This window comes from Pan troglodytes, chromosome 1 (genome assembly GCF_028858775.2).
Source record: "Pan troglodytes isolate AG18354 chromosome 1, NHGRI_mPanTro3-v2.0_pri, whole genome shotgun sequence".
Lineage (NCBI taxonomy): Eukaryota > Metazoa > Chordata > Mammalia > Primates > Hominidae > Pan > Pan troglodytes.
Window position 1 is genome coordinate 29,242,572 of NC_072398.2, and position 18,073 is coordinate 29,260,644.

Sequence of the window (18,073 nt, forward strand, 5' to 3'; positions counted from 1 at the left end):
TCTAGGGCTCTTTCTTGAGCCCTTCTATTGATTCTATGAACAGCTTTCACTCTTTTTTGTTTGCATATTTGTATATTTGCCTTTTATTCCTATGAAATAAGAAAGAAATAAAAATTATTTAAATTACCATATCAATTTAGATTAAGAATTCTTATCTGTTAGTATAAATACATGTCACCCAACTATTATTGCTTATGTGGAAATCATTTTAATTTTTTAAATTGTAGTAAGAATACTGAACATGACATCTACCCTCTCAACAAATATTTCAGTGTACAATACAGTATAGATAACTGTAGGCATGATGCTGTACAACAGATATCCAGAACTCAATCATCTTGCATAACAAACTTTATACCTGTTGCAGAGCAACTCTATTTCTCTCTCACCCAGTCCTTGACAACTGCTATTCTGTTCTCTGTTTCTATGTGTTTGGCTATTTTTAGATACCTCATATTAGTGGAATCATGAAGTATTTGTTCTTCTGTGACTGGTATATTTCACTTAGCATATATAATGTCCTCAAGGTTCATCCATGTTGTTGCATGTGGCAGAATTTCTTTCCTTTTTAAGGGTGAATATTACGACCTTGTATGTCTATACCACGTTTAAAAAACCCATTCATTCATCCATTTACATTTAGGTTGTTTCCACATCTTGGCCGTTCTGAATAATGCTGCAGTAAACATGGGAGTGCAAATATCTCTTTGAGATCTTGATTTCAGTTCTTTTGGATAAACACCCAGAAGTGATTGCTGAATCATATAGTAGTTGTGTTTTTATTTTTTTGAGAAACCTCTATACTATTTTCCATGGCAGCTGCATCATTTTATATTCCTACCAACAAAATGCAAGGGTTCCCATTTCTCTATGCCCTCATCAATGTGTGTTATTTATTTATTTACTTTTAAATAGCCATTCTAATGGCTGTGAGGTGATACCTACTGTGATTTGAATTTCTCTGATGATTAGTGATGTTGCGTATCCTTTCATATAAGTATTGGCCATTTGTATGTCTTTTTTCGAGAAATGTTCATTTTTAAATTGAGCGTTTTTTTTTCTTTTTGCTAGAATTGAAGGAGTTCCTTATATATTTTGAATATTAACCCCTCATCAGATATATGGCTTGCAAATATTTTCTCCCATTCTGTAGATTGTATTTCACTCTGTTAATGTCCCCTTTGCTGTGCAGAAACTTTTTAGTTTGATGTAACTCATCTTGTCTATTTTTGCTTTTGTTGTGTGTACTTTTAATGTCACATCCAAGAAATCATTGCCAAGACCACTGCCATGAGGTTTTCCCCTATATTTTCTTATAGGGGTTTTACTCTTTTAGATATTACATTTAATTTTTTAATCTACTTTGAATTGATTCTTGTGTATGGTGTAAATTAAGGTTCCAATTTTATTCTTTTGCATGTGGATATTTGGTTTTCCCAACACCGTTTATTTATTTGAGACAGGCTCTTGCTCTATCACCCAGACTGAAGTGCGGTGGTGCAAACATGGCTCACTGCAGCCTTTACTTCCCAGGCTCAAGCTAATCCTCCTATCTCAGCCTCCTGAGTAGCTTGGATCACAGGCGTGTGCCACCACATCTGGCTAACTTTTGCATTTTTTGTAGAGACAGGGTCTCGCCGTGTTGCCCAGGCTGGTCTTGAACTCTTGGGCTCAAGTGATCCATCAGCCTCAGTCTCCCAAAGTCCTGGGAATACAGGTGTGAAGCACTGTGCCTGGCCCCGAAACCATTTGTTGAAGATACTATTCTTTCCCATTGTGTATTCTTGGCATGGTCAATTGATCACAAATGAATGGATTTATTTCTAGGCTCTGTATTTATTTCTAGGCTCTGTATTCTGTTTCATTGGCCTATGTGCCTGTGTTTATGCCACTATCATCCTTTTTAAATTACCATAGCTTTATGATATATTTTTGAAATAAAAAAGCACGATGCTTCCAGCTTTGCTCTTTTTCAAGATTGTTTTGGCTATCTGGAGTCCTTTGTGGTTCCATATGAGTTAGGATTGTTGTTTCTATTTCAAAATGCCACTGGCATTTTGATAGGGATTGCATTGAATCTGTAGGTCACTTTGGATAGTATGACCATTTTAACAATCTTAAGTTTCCAGTCCATGAACTAGGCATGTTTTTCCATTTATTTGTGTCTTCTTTTATTTCTTTTATCGTTATTTTGTAGTTTTCAGTGTACAAATCTTTCACTTTCTTTGTTAAGCTTGTAAGCTTATTTTACTCTTTTTGATGCTATTACAAATAGGATTATTTTCTTAATTTCCTTTTTACATAGTTCATTATTAGTGTGTAGAATGCAACTGAGTTTTATATGTTGATATTGTATCTTGCAACTTTACTGAATTTGTCTTAATTCTTTTTTTTTCTCATAGAATTTTTTTTATTATACTTTAAGTTTTAGGGTACATGTGCACAACATGCAGGTTAGTTACATATGTATACATGTGCCATGTTGCTGTGCTGCACCCATTAACTCGTCATTTAACATTCGGTATATCTCCTAATGCTACCCCTCCCCACTCCCCCAACCCCACAACAGGCCCCGGTGTGTGATGTTCCCCTTCCTGTGTCCATGTGTTCTCATTGTTCAGTTCCCACCTATGAGTGAGAACATGCAGTGTTTGGTTTTTTGTCCTTGCAATAGTTTGCTCAGAATGATGGTTTCCAGCTTCATTCATGTCCCTGCAAAGGACATGAACTCATCCTTTTTTATGGGTGCATAGTATTCCACAGTGTATATTTGCCACATTTTCTTAATCCAGTGTATCATTGTTGGACATTTGGGTTGGTTCCCAGTCTTTGCTATTGTGAATAGTGCCACAACAAACATATATGTGCATGTGTCTTTATAGCAGCATGATTTATAATCCTTTGGGTATATACCCAGTAATGGGATTGCTGGGTCAAATTGTATTTCTAGTTCTAGATCCTTGAGGAATCGCCACATTGTCTTCCACAAGGGTTGAACTAGTTTACAGTCCCACCAACAGTGTAAAAATGTTCCTATTTCTCCACATCCTCTCCAGCACCTGTCAATATGATGTTAGCTGGTTATTTTGCTCATTAGTTGATGCAGTTTCTTCGTAGCCTCGATGGTCTTTACAATTTGGCATGTTTTTGCAGTGGCTGGTACTGGTTGTTCCTTTCCATGTTTAGTGCTTCCTCAGGAGCTCTTTTCGGGCAGGCCTGGTGGTGACAAGATCTCTCAGCATTTGCTTGTTTGTAAAAGATTTTATTTCTTCTTCACTTATGAAGCTTAGTTTGGCTGGATATGAAATTCTGGATTGAAAATTCTTTTAAGAATGTTGAATATTGGCCCCCACTCTCTTCTGGCTTGCAGAATTTCTGCTGAGAGATCAGGTATTAGTCTGATGGGCTTCCCTTTGTGGGTAACCCAACCTTTCTCTCTGGCTGCCCTTAACATTTTTTCCTTCATTTCAACTTTGGTGAATCTGACAATTATGTGTCTTGGGGTTGCTCTTCTTGAGGAATATCTTTGTGGCATTCTCTGTATTTCCTGATTTGAATGTTGGCCTGCCTTGCTAGATTGGGGAAGTTCTCCTGGATAATATCCTGAAGGGTGTTTTCCAACTTGGTTCCATTCTCCCCGTCACTTTCAGGTACACCAATCAGATGTAGATTTGGTCTTTTCACATAGTTCCATATTTCTTAGAGGCTTTGTTCGTTTCTTTTTATTCTTTTTTCTCTAAAATTCTCTTCTCACTTCATTTCATTCATTTGATCTTCCATCACTGATACCCTTTCTTCCAGTTGATCGAATTGGCTACTGAGGCTCTTGCATTTGTCACGTAGTTCTCATGCCATGGTTTTCAGCTCCATCAGGTCTTTTAAGGACGTCTCTGCATTGGGTATTCTAGTTAGCCATTCATCTAATTTTTTTTCAAGGTTTTTAACTTCTTTGCCATGGGTTTGAACTTCCTCCTTTAGCTCAGAGTAGTTTGATCATCTGAAGCCTTCTCTCAGCTCGTCAAAGTCATTCTCTGTCCAGCTTTGTTCCGTTGCTGGTGAGGAGCTGCATTCCTTTGGAGGAGGACAGGTGCTCTGATTATTAGAGTTTCCAGTTTTTCTGCTCTGTTTTTTCCCCATCTTTGTGGTTTTATCTACCTTTGTTCTTTGATGATGGTGACGTACAGATGGGGTTTTGGTGTGGATGTCCTTTCTGTTTGTTAGTTTTCCTTCTAACAGTCAGGACCCTCAGCTGCAGATCTGTTGGAGTTTATGGGAGGTCCACTCCAAACCCTGTTTGCCTGGGTATCAGCAGCGGAGGCTGCAGAACAGCAGATACTGGTGAACAGCAAATGTTGCTGCCTGATCGTTCCTCTGGAAGTTTTGTCTCAGAGGAGTACCCAGCCGTGTGAGGTGTCAGTCTGCCCCTACTTGGGGGTGCCTCCCAGTTAGGCTACTTGGGGGTCAGGGACCCACTTGAGGAGGCAGTCTGTCCGTTCTCAGATCTGCAGCTGTGTGCTGGGAGAACCACTACTCCCTGAATTTGTCTTAGTTCTAACAGTTTCTCTCTCTCTCTCTCTGTTTGTGTGTGTGCGTGTGTGTGTGTGTGTCTACAGTCTTTATAATTTTCTATGTATAAGATCATGTCATCAGCAAAGAGAGATACTTTTACTTCTTTCTTTCTGATTTAGATGCTTATTTCTTTCTCCTGTCCAATTTCTCTGGCTAGAACTTCCAGTACTGTGTTGAGAAGAAGTAGCTAGACTGGGCATCCTTGTCTTGCTCCTAATCTTAGGGGGAGAACTTTTCAATTTTTCACCACTGAGTTAACTGACTTTTCATATGTAATTTTTTTATGTTGAAATCTCCTTCTATTCCTAGTTTGCTGAGAGTTTTCATTATGAAAGGGTGTTGAATTTTGCCAAATGCTCTTTCTGCATCTACTGACATGATCGTGTGGTTTTTGCCCCTCGTTCTGTTAATGTGGTATATTACACTAATTTTTGTGTGTTGAAATACTTTGCATTCCATGGAAAAATCTAAATTGGTTATGGTGTAGGATCCTTTTAATGTGCTATTTAATGCAGTTTACTAACGTTTTGTTTTGTTTTGTTTTGTTTGAGACAGGGTCTTTCCTGTCACCCAGGCTGGAGTGTAAGTGTGTGATCATAGCTCACTCTCACCTCAAATTTCTGGGATCAAGTGATCCTCCTGCCTCAGCCTCCTGAGTAGCTGGGACTACAGGTACATGCCACCATGCCTTGCTAAGTTTTAATTTTTTTTGTGGAGACAGGGTCTTGCTATGTTGCCAGGGCTGGTTTCAAATTCCTGGCCTCAAGCAATCCTTCAGCTTCAGCCTCCCAAAGTGCTGGGATTACAGGCATCAGCCACCACAACTGGCCTTTGCTAATATTTTGTTGAGGATTTTTGTATTTGTGTTTATCAGGAGTATTGGTCTGCAGGTTCTTTTTTTTGTAATATCTTTGTCTGGCGTTGGCATTAGGGTAACACTGGCTTCAAAAGAGTTGGAAAGTGTTCTCCCCTCTTCAATTTTTTTTACAAGAGATTGAGAAGAATTGATGTTAAATTTTCTTTAAATGTCTGGTAAAATTTACCAGTGAAGCCATCTGGTCTTGGACTTTTCTTTATTGAGAGGTTTTTGATTATTGATTCAATCTCCTTACTGGTTATAGGTCTGTTCAGATTTTCAATTTCTTCATTATTCAGTCTTGTTAGGGTGTATGTTTCTAAGAATTTATCAATTTCTTGTAAGTTATCCAATTTGTTGGTGTATAATTGCTCATAGTAGTCTCTTATTCCTTTTAATTCTGTGGCATTAGTTGTAATGACTGCTCTTCCATTTTTTATTTAAGTCTTCTCTTTTTGTCTCTTAGCCTAGCCAAAGGTTTGTCAACTTTATTGATGTTTTTTCAAAAAAGTGTTGCCGATTTTTAAAAGTTTTCTATTTTATTTACACTCTAATCTTTATTTTTCCCTTTCTTCTGCTGAAATTGGGCTTAGTCTGTTCTCCTAGTTCTTTGAGGTTGGTTTGTTAATTTGAGACTTTTCTTCTTTGTTAACATAGGGGTTTATTGCCATAAACTTTGCTCTTGGTAATGCGTTTCTTGCTGCCTCCTGTAAGTTTTGGTACATTTTATTTTCATGTCTATTTGTTTCAAGGTGTTTTCTAATTTCCCTTTCATTTCTCTTTTGACCCATTGGTTATTCAAGAATGTGTTGCTTAATTTCCACATATCTATGGAGTTTCTAGCTTCCCTTTTGCTGTTGTTTCTAGTTTCATTCATTGTGGTTGAAGAAGATACTTGGTATGATTGCAGTGTTCTTAAATTTGTTCTACATGTGTCTGTTAGGTCCATTTTTATCTATAATGCTCTTCAAATTTGCTGTTTCCTTATTGTTTTTCTGTCTGGATGCTCTATCCATTATTGAAGGTGGGGTGTTTAAGTTTCCTATTATTATTACATTTGTGTCTATTTCTCTTTCAGTTCTGTCAATGTTTGCTTTATATATTTAGGTGCTGTGATGTTGGGGATGGATATATTTATAATTGTCATATCTTCCTGGGTCAATTGACCCTTTTATTATGAAATAATGTCTTTCTATATCTCTTGTGATAGTTTTTGACATTATATAATAATAAATGTCAACTGAGCAGGAAGACATGACAGTTATAAATTATAGTTTATGAAATATCTGTTGCTTGAGTTTGGTTAGATTCATTTGTAAAATTGTCTAGGCCTTATACCCTTTTGGTGTGGGATAGGAGCAGATTTTTGAATGACTTTTTAGTTTCCCTAATGGCTATTGGTATGTTCAGGTTTTCTATTTCTTTTTATTTTTGTGTCAATTATGGTAATTTATATTTTTTAGGCATTTGTATGTTTCATTTTCCAAATTTATTTTAGTAAACTTGTTCACAGTGTACTCATATTTTAAAATCTCTACTGATGTATAGTTACCAGCCCCTTTGTTCTCATATTGCTTATTTTGTCTTCTCTTTTCCCCTATTGTGATTTAGTGCAGATTATTTTATGAGACTTTTCAAGGAATAAACTTCTATTTTTATTGTTTGACTCTTTTTCGTTGTTTATTTAATAGTTCTGTTTTGTTCATGTTAAGGTTTGTATGCCCACTTGACATCCAAGTGGAGATTTTAAGTAGGCAGTTGGATATCCAAGTCTGGAGCTTACAGAAAAGGTCAGAGATGATGACATAAATTATGAGAATGATCAGCATAGAAATATTATTAAAAACTATTGGGCTAGATGACATCACCCAGGAAATAATGTGGATCAGTGCTTCTCAAAACTGTCTGTGGGGAAGGACCAGTTTTATTTTTCTAATCCAATCTGATGCAAACCAATACTTTGTAAAATACAATTGTATAAATCATTATAAAAATGAAATATAAACTATTTAAAAAAGGTATTCAAATTCAAGCCTAATTTTTTATTCTTAGATACAACAACAGAAACATATACTGTCAAATTGCGATTAGAACTTTCTAAAGGCTTAGTCAGTTTCTGTATTTCTGTCATTGCAGTCTGGTAACAAATAGTTAATGGACTGACACTGGTATGCAGACCAAGGCTTTGAGTGGCACTGTGTGCATGGAAAAGAGAAGAGAATCAAGGACGGAGCCCAGGGGCACTCTGACCTTTGGAGATCTGGCAGCTGGGGGAGGAGCCAACAAAAAAGCTGGAGGAAGAGCAGCCATGAGGTAGGAGGAGAACCAGGCAAGTTTACAGTCAGGGAGGGCTGGAGAGGATAGTGTTTCTAGGAGGAGACAGTGGTCAGACCTTTCGAATGCTACTGAGTGGGTTGGGTTGGGTAATACAAGGACAAAGCATTGATCATTGGCTTTGTCAATATTTGACCAATATTTGGGATGAAAGTCCCTTTAAAGTAACTTGGAGAGAAGATGAGAAGGGAGAAAGTAGAGCCAAGTACAGACAGCTTTTTCTAAAAGTTTTACTCTGGTGGAGATCAGAAAAATAGGGCTATGATTGGAAGGAGATATGGTGTCAAGAGAAGGCATTTTGTTTAAAAAACACAAGGGATAAATATTGTATGATTCCATTTATATGAGGCCCTTAGAATGGTCAAATTCATAGAGACAGAAAGTAGCATGGTGGTTGTCGGGGGCTGGGAAAAGAGGGAATGAAGAGCTAGTTTTTAAAGGGCCTTCAGTTTTGGTTTGGGAAGATGAAAAACGAAATGGATGGTGGTGATGATTGTGCAACAATGTGAATGTGCTTAATGCCACAGAATTGTACATCTAAAAATGGTTAAAGGGTTAAAATGGTAATATCATAAATTTTATGTTACTACACTTTACTACAATAAAAGACATATTGTGTATGAAATATTAAGTGATACTTTTATGTGGATGGAAATAATTCAGTAGAAAAGAAACTGATGGTGCAGGTGACTCCAATTCAGAAGCAGTTTTACTTCAGTGGCTTTCATGTTGGGAAATTACAGTCTGAGTCCCAGTCCGTGAGCAGGGTCTGGTGGTGGGTGCGTCTTCACCTGTTTTCCAAAAAAGCCGCTTGTTTCTCGTGGTAACTCCAGCCTTCATTCTTGTGTGTGCAAACCAAGCCGGTGGCTTTATGTAAAAAACCTGGTTTGGGCTAGTTCCTTTTTTCCTGAGAAAGTTGAAATTCCACTACCCATTGTCTGCTGTGTCTATTGAAGTAAGGCTTGAGTCTTTGCAGACTTATTATGCAGAGCTCAAGGTAATAAAAGGTAATAATTAATATTAATTGAGTACTGACTGTATACCAGGTACCTTACGCTTACCCCCCATAAGCTTCGCAAGAGCCCTATGAAGTAGGTGTTATTATTAGTATGACCAGTTTACAGATGTGGAAACTGAGGCACATTGATGTTAAGTAATTTGCCTATCGTCACACATTCAGAACATAGGAAGTGACAGCTTTGGGATTTGAACTAAGGCAGCCTTACTTCAGAACTCCAGTTTACATAGAGGGTAGATACAGAAATATGAATTCATCACCCAGTACATAATAATTTGGGCATGCTAATCCAGAAATTTCTCCATCATAACGTCAGCACCATGTTTACATTGTGGGCAGTGGATTTTGTTTTAGCAAAATATGATTTATCACATTAAAGTAATGTCATTCGCTTAATTTTTTGTTGGCATTACATTTTAAAATGTGTTTCTTTTTAGAGCTATAAATGATCTAAAATATATAACCTAATTTTATGTTTTTGCATATTTGCTTAATATTATAATAAAATATTATTTTAATCAACAATGGAAGTCTTAAAAAAATTTTGTCCTTAGAGTTTAAGTAAAAACAACCATAATGGTATAGTTTTTTTAAGAAAAAAAATGTTTCTGGAAGAAAGAGGATCTTTGTTTTTTTTCTTAGCTCCCTGAGAATTAACCAGACTTCTGTTTGTAGAGAGGAATTAGTGTATGACTTAACAGGACTGTTCTCATTTGACCTAAAAAGACTGTATTTGAGGGACTTTCCGAGACCTGTTCAAAGGCTTCAGCTGCCTGGGTAACTGAGCAATGTAGAAGCAGAATTCCAGTTTTGAATTGCTTCCCAAGGCAGGCTTTATTTAGTTCTGGGAGAGAGGGAATGCACTGTGATTCTTAAAGAAACTCGGTGTGATTTTGCATTGCGATAACAGATTTGCAAGACATCCAGCACTTTTCCATGGGCATTTTCTTAGAGGGAAAAAAAAAAAAAAAAACAGTAGATTGCGATGATCTGTTCTGTTTCCCGAAGGTTGCAGAAGATGTTAAAAACCGGAGCACCTAGATGACAGACTGTGAAGTTGACCAGGGATCTTTGTATTGCCCCATTATTTATCCATTCCTATTCCTAACCGACTTAGTCCAAGCGTGTGCCTTACTTTTTGGTGCAGGGGTCAGGAGTCATAGCTGTTACTATAGGCCTATAAGAACTTTGTAAGGGTAGAATACAAAATGAACATCATTTTCATAGGCTTTTAGGTTGACTCCTTGGTGACAATGAAAAGGTTTAATCTGAGCTCACAAAATTGCTCCCAGACACTATTATAAAGTTTTACCACTCTTATAAGTTCTGCTTTGAATTCCAGTTTGCCCTGTGAAATAATGGGAAATCATTAAATATGTCCTGAATGAATTAACAAATGATACTTTCATTCCTGTCTGATACTTTCCAATATTATTTTGGAATATTATTTGACAGGGGAGTATATACTTTTTTATTTTGACCCTTTACTGTCAGATATTTCATGCCTTGAAAAACCCTAATTCTGAGCTGGAATTCTTCATGGCATGTGAATAAGATAACAGAAAAAAAAATTACATGTCTTAACAGTAACCACATTTGTTAACAAGATGTCTGGGTTAAGCACTTTTATTTTTTTATCATAAATCATGGTCATCTTATCTCCAACCCAGTTGCTAAAAGCAAAAGCACAAGTGAGTTGTTCCTTGCTGGTTTTTCACAGTAAGACTTAAACAGGTAATCAGTTGCAAAGGAAAGAGGAAAATCTGAAAGAAAAGTTGGAGCTCCTAGTTATTGCCTTTTGCTGTGATAAGGTATTAAAGACTAGTGATAACAAAGGCAGAATGATGATACCCAACATCTGCAAGATTGGGATAATAAAACTGCTACTCTGATAAGATTAAGTGCAAATTCACAAAAAGCATGTAATTTTTTAAAAACCAGTAAACACATATAGAGTGCTTAGTACATTCCAGACATTCCCTGTCTTAAGGTGTTCTCACAGTTTAAACTCATTTAATTCCTACAGTGATTCAATGAGGCAGGTCATTGAATGATGAGGTCATCATCATTTATTCCTCTTTGATAGATGAGGACAACTGAACCATAGGGAAATGAATGTGCCTGAATTCATCAGCTAGTAAGTGACAGAGCCAGGACTTGAACCTAGGTGGTCTTGCTCCAGAGCTCACACTCTTGACTATGAGGCTAACACTGCTTCTCAAAAGATGGCAGCAAATGTATGAAATGTTGATTATCCTCAAATATCATTGATGACCTAGCTCTCACAATCTATGCTTTGAAAAAAAATTGAAACACTTTTATTGTGATAAAGTCTTTCTTATTATCCTTAATCCCAAGGGGTTAGAAAGGATTCAGGCAATAATGCCAGTAAATTACCTTTAACTTTCTGTTTGGAATTTACCATTTAAATGTGGAGAGACAATCATTATCTATACATTTTAGCAGCTACTATTCACTGTAAGTACACACAGAAAAGCGCACATAATAAGTCAGATAAAAAACTGGCATCAGACAGAGAGAAAAGCAAAATAACTTAAAAGGGACCTAGAGTTTGTGCATGCACTTTTTGCTACATTATTGATTAGGGCATTGTTTCATTCATGTTTTCTTCTGTTAAAGATCAGCTACAGCAATAGTTATAAAGAATTTTGGACATTAAGGTAATAATTTTTATGGTACTTTTATTCTAGAAAGACTACAAAAAGTTTCCAAGAGATAGACTGAAATCTTGAGTATTAAGGTCTCTTCATGTTTCAGAATATAGAAAATTTCCATTCATCTTTAACTAGTCCCTGAACAAATATAATTTTGTTTGGGACGCATAATTTAATTCACGGAAAAAACAGTGTGAAGATGTAGATGCCATTAAAAAATCACCCAAATAATAAACATTGTAAATAAGGCAGGTATTTCATTATATTAGAGAAAAAATGAATTCATTTTATATGGTTATTGGTTTCACAGTAACAGCGTTGAGATAAATGTAATTCTATGTAGATATTTACTTTCGATTTGCAAGATGGCTGAGAACATCAACCAAACATTTTGCTGCAGTGGCTAAAAGAAAATAAATCATTGATAGTGGTTATTGCTTGTAGGAGTATTTGTTAGGCAAATAAACTTTTAATTACAAATTTTTTACCGATATCATAATCTCATTACATTTCTTAAAACTTTTAGATTAGTCATGGTTGCCTGGCACTATTTAAAGGAGGCAATTTTCAATTGGTAGTTAATAAATAGGAGACTCACTAATCAATTTCAAACTTGAAATATACTTAAAAGAAAACATTTGATTGCCAAACTTTCAATGTACTTTTTCAGTGATTTAACTTTTCTCTTGTAGAACCAATAACATATTTGGTATAATAATAAGAATGTTACAAATTAAATACTTAACTTGAGCACATTTATTTACTTTCATAGTATCAATTTTGTGTCCTGTAACATAACTTACACATCAAATTAACATGAAAGTGACATGGAATTTGTGAGCTCAATATTTTTTTCTAAACGTATAAAATGAATTAGAAACAAATTAAAGAATATAAAATTCAATGTTTTCTTCTTAAACACCTTGTTTATTTCCTTAGGAATCTAGTATTTCTCATGAGAAATATCATATCATCTGGAATAGGTTAGCATGACATTAAAAGCTAAAAATGTGTAATCCTCAGAACAATTTTCTCTCAGTTCAGGAATGGTCAGTTGTAATTGCCTTGTCAACGTCTCTCCATTTACACTTTTCAGGATAATTTTCTATGTATTCTGTTTATTCCTGAAGTCCTGAGTTTTTTGCATCCTACAAAATTGGATAGAGTCCTTTAAAATATTTTGAACACATTCTGCATTTTCTCATTTAATGCCCTTAAGTTGAATAATGGAGCTATACTTAGTTTTGTTTTGAAAATGTCCTAGTTAGAGCGAAATGTCTTTACAATGACTATGACTGAATGGCTCAACATTTTAAACTGTGAACAACTTATCAGCTTACCTAATTAGTTGTATTGCAATTCAATATTTATATTTCCTTAATATTTTTCCCTTTAGTTGTCTTCCAAAAATCTGAAGCTATTTGATAATTTTATACATAAATAAAATAATCTTTCTGATTTCTGTTTAGATTGTAACAGTTATAAAAACATATAACACAATACATTAGTGTATTAATGTATTCAGTCACAAGGAGTTAATTTTTCAACTCTTGCAGGAAAAAAATTAAGAATTTTTAATATCAAATGCTAACTTTTCAAATTCTAGCCTTTAGTAAATAGAATATTTCTGTTTTTATAAGTGGCACAAGAACTTTGCAAATTCTCAAGATGCAGAGAAACATTTCTGGAAAAGATTGATTTGGAAGGTATTTTTGAAGAGCCTACTCCTTAATTAAGTGCCAACATAGTGACTACAGAACTCTGAAATTTGGTCTAGAATTACGTCCCATGTGAGCTAATGTCATGCTTTCTATTTTACACGTTTGTCAAAGGATTAATCTAAGCACAACTAGCATTTCCAAGGTTGAATTTAAAAGGAGTAGGCTATTTTACACATATCTAAGTGTGGAGCTTGAATTTGTCTGAGCAGTCATTCATGTTTTTTAATGTATAGTGTAAGAACAAAGAAAGGAAACATTTGAACGAACAACTGATTAGCCATTATCTTAGTAATTTTTTGATATGGAAAATTTTAGTATATGGCAATATGAAACCAGCTAAGTTGTTAGCATAAAGAAAGCATAAGAGGTGATCTAAAAATCAACATAAAAATTGTCCAAGTTCTTCTCAAATTTTCAATTTAATGGTGCTTATCCCCCCTCCATTAAATAATTTCTAGGAAATTCTTTTCCTGGTGTTTCAACAGCCTATAATTTTTTAAAGAGTTTGCCTATTAGTGTATTACATTTATTGATATTTGTTAAGCACCTTAATTTCATCTTCATCAACCTGAAACATCCTCTGCATTTCACATAATCTCTACTGTAAGAAAAGTGTATATTATATACACATACATGTTGCCTCTATTTCCTTAAGGACACCAAAGTCAAAACATGGATGTGTAAATTAATTTCCCTCAACATAGGTAGGGACACTCATCAATCCTTTTATCTCTTGAATTTGTTTTCATATTCCGTTCTGCATTATTTTATGTTTTTATATGAAGTCTTATGTCATAGGCAAATCATATTGTGTCTAAAAGTTTAGTTTTGTAGGATTGTAAATGATCAGTATGAGCTCTTCCTTCCTTGATATACGGTCATGGATTGCATTCCTACTGGCATGACCTGACCTTGTTCATTTCACTTTGGGGATAGTCTATGAATTTTCCAGAGTTGAGTTAAACATTTATCTCTCTCCTAGGAAAATAGCTTTGTTTCCATTTAAGCATCAAAGCTTAAAATTAGCCTTTAGTTTCAGAAGATCTGTATTTAATATGTTCTTTGCAAATTTTTTTGTAGGATCAGGAGAAATAAAAACAGAAAAGGTTAAGAAATGAACACCACGTTCATTCATCTTTAGACACTTTGAAACGAGAAAAATCTCCAATCAAGAGATTATTTGATATTTTTAACACAAACTTGTACTGAATTTAATTTAATAATAAACAATTTTTTTGTTTGTTTGTTTGAGAGAGAGAGAATATGTATTTAGATATAGAAGGGGAAATCTCATTGGAGCAACAGAACTGTTTTTTACAAAAAATTTTTGAACAAAATTTATTACAAAATAAATTCTTATTTGTTGTGTAATTTTTGGCATTGATGGTCTGAGTCACTCCTTACAATTGCTTTAAAAAGTAATCTATTGGATGTTTAAGATAAGCATCTTTATAATTTTAAGGGACTGTAGATTCAGATAAAATACTATAACTCATCGTATAAATTATGAAGTTGTTTGAAGTGATGGCCATGGCAAAAATAACTGGTAGCCTTATCATCATCATCATCATTTTTTTTTATGACTGCATAGCACTCACCTTGTAGCACTATGAAAGTTTTTATAGGTCCTCTTGAATTGGAGGCATTTTTTACAAATCCTCCATAGGTAGATAAATACACAGCAGCTGTAAAACCTATAAGGGCTGAATATATCTGCCGAGAAAAATTCTACGCTTTTTTCCTTGGGGCTGCAACAGAGTCTAATGAATTTTGGAAGTTAAAAAAGCAGAAAGTCATTCTAAGCCTTATCTGTGGCCTGGAAGCGCCCCCGTATGTCCAGGATCTAGAATATACAGCAAATGAAATCTTGTTTGAGTATGAAACCAGCAACGGTGGCTTTAGTCTTGGACAAATAAGCAACAGAAGGGGCTTTAACTTGCTGCTGCCCCATTTGTTGTACCCCAAAGACAGAGAACCAGTAATCCTTGTTTTCTTTCCAGCCCCCTCAAAATCTGTTTTCTGGAAGGCAGTTGGTAGGCTAATAAACATTAGCCTATGATGTTATGACGTATTATATTATATTATATATAATTTGCTGAGATTTAATACGCTGCTTCCTCTCAGAAATTTGCATGTTCATTATAGACAATGATGTAAAAAGAGGGGCTTCTGAAGTGTGAAATTTCTGGGATCACTAGGTCGGTCCAGAAGGGCCAGGGTTAGGTGAGGAGAGAGGCTGAATCATGCAAGTGCAGGCTCTAATTCAGTTTTTATTAAAATTTTTGACATTTCCCTCATCATGATTTCTCTGTGTTAATTTTTTACTTTTGAAAAGATTGCATCAAAATGTTATTTATCTTAATTACTAAGTTTTTGGACACCTCCTTAAATTCTGCACGCTACCCTCCTACCCCCAAGTTCAGTGCCTTACTTGCTTCACCCTAGTCCTTGCCCATTCTGGAGGAAGTGATCTTTTCTTGGAGTGGTGGAAGGGAGGTATCCACCATTCCCAGTATTCTAGATATCACACTGCAAAGTTGCCACCCAGTCCACCTTCCCAGCTGAACTTGGTGGCCACCAGTAAATAGTTTCACCAAGTCTATCACAAGTACGCTGTGCAGGGCAACTGAACTGGAAACTTGCCACCAGTCCAGTGATGCTGGGAAGGTTTAATGGGTTCATGTAACGAGGGAGGAGGAGGTCCATGGGTTCAAAGATCATAAAATAATAAAGTCATATAATATTTTTGAATTACTCTAATAAAAAATAAAAGACCTGCCGTATTGCAATGATATCTGTAGCCCTGGAATGATATTTCATTTTGCATAGCTAAATGTGCAGTAGTCATTATTTTTAACATTTCAATTCGCTGGCTTTTTCTGGTAGGATGAAATAGATGTAACCAGGTTGGAGATGATATGTCCTAAAAAGCACAGGGTTTAATATTGACTTCCCGGAGAGACAAATGAGGGCTTCTAGTGCGTGCCTCAGTTGCCTTGAGTGAGAGCTGAAGGCTCAGTACTCCCAAGCCTGGAGTGTGATGAGGTTTCAGCCTTCGAAGGTCAACATCTGAGGCTGCTGAAATGCAGTATTTGGAGTGCTTTTGAGGCTTATGACAGGGAAGAAGAATAGTTGTGTTCAGCAACCCTGAGGATTCATAGGCAGTGCTGTTTTGAGTTGAACTTATAATGTGTTTTGATGGAGTTTGTTTTCCTTCTGTAGATCAGTTTCCTGGTTTTAACAAAATAGGAAACCTAAATAGGGAAGCTCTTAATTGCAGCTGGGCAAGAAGACAGGACTACAGAGAGGATAATCTGGATAAATACCAAAAGTTTAAATTCACTTATAACTTTGCTTTTATATATGAAAATAGATCCTCATCTAAAGTAGGCTTTTCATTTCATTTCAGTATGACTGAGACATCTTCATCATTGTGTTTATGAGGCATTAAAATCTTGAGGGGGAGGGGTCTAATACATTCATTTAAGAGCTGCCTAGAGCTCATTGTGGAAGAAACCTGGCTACAAATAATTAGCCAGTCTCATAGTTGATTCATGCTTGATTAACAATGGTGATGGCAGCCGTACATACTCTTTATTTTTCTACTTCCACAAAAGTCAGAGAAAAGGAATAAACTCACCCTATATTAGGAGATAACTTTCTGTCATGTTTATAAAAAGCATTAGGATATATTAGAAATTAGACTATGATAAATGTTGCTTTTCTTGATATCTTTTTCATGGGAAATTTTATGTTTGTGTATTTAAAGATTTTCCCCTCGATACATAGGGTTTTAAAACGGATTTCATTAATGACTTTCTAACCTTGAGTATGCTGAAATTGGATAGAAATTCAGCTAAAACCCTTGCATTTTATTTAATAAGAACTTCAAATTCATATTTTAAAATTAAGAAAATTATTTGTTTTAAAACATATTAGCTGCCAGACAAACACATAAATAACAGTAACTGGCATAATTGGAGTGTCTTCTTTTAAATGTATCATTTAAGCAGCATTATTAGGCAACACTTCTGTCTAGGAAGAGCAAAGTCAAAACTCCTAGAGTTAATATGTGTGACGAAGAAACGTTCATTAACCTTGTAATATCTTGCAAGTGTCCAGAAGGTTGCAAAAGTGTTTATACAAAAACCCCCCATTTGTCTTTTTATTTTTCTATATTTAAACTTTCCATTATTCAACACCGATTTGTTTTTTGTTTTCAAGATGGAGTCTCGCTTTGTCTTTCAGGTTGCAGTGCAGTGGTGTGACCTCGGCTCATTGCAACCTCCGCATCCCAGGTTCAAGTGATTCTCCTACCTCAGCCTCCCAAGTATCTGGAATTACAGGTGCATGCCAACATGCCTGGCTAATTTTTGTATTTTTAGTAGAAACAGGGTTTCACCATGTTGCCCAGGCTGGTCTTGAACTCCTGTCCTCAAGTGATCTGCCCTCCTTGGCCTTCCAAAGTGCTGGGATTACAGGCTTGAGATACCGAGCCCAGCCATGATGTTTAAGATGAATAGACAACATTTAAAAATGAAATTTTATCTTTCTCAATATATTTAAGTACTAATATCAAAATAACAATACTTGTTTTTATGACACTTTCCTTTTTGGGGCTTATCTTCCATTAGGTAGGTTCATGTGATCTAGCCTTGGAAACTAGCCACCATTTTTAACACCACTACTATGGGAAGATGAAGCAAACTTTTGGTACATAACATTTGCATTAGAAATGACTATTTGTTATAAAGAATCATGAACCCCAGGATAGTCAGGTTTTCTCACTGAAGTATCAAAATGAGCTCAGTTTAAGGCCGTTTTCCCCATGAGATGGTACCATGGTTGGTCGGACCTAGATGACGTGGCTTGAGTGTATTAAATTCTGTTTCATTAACCA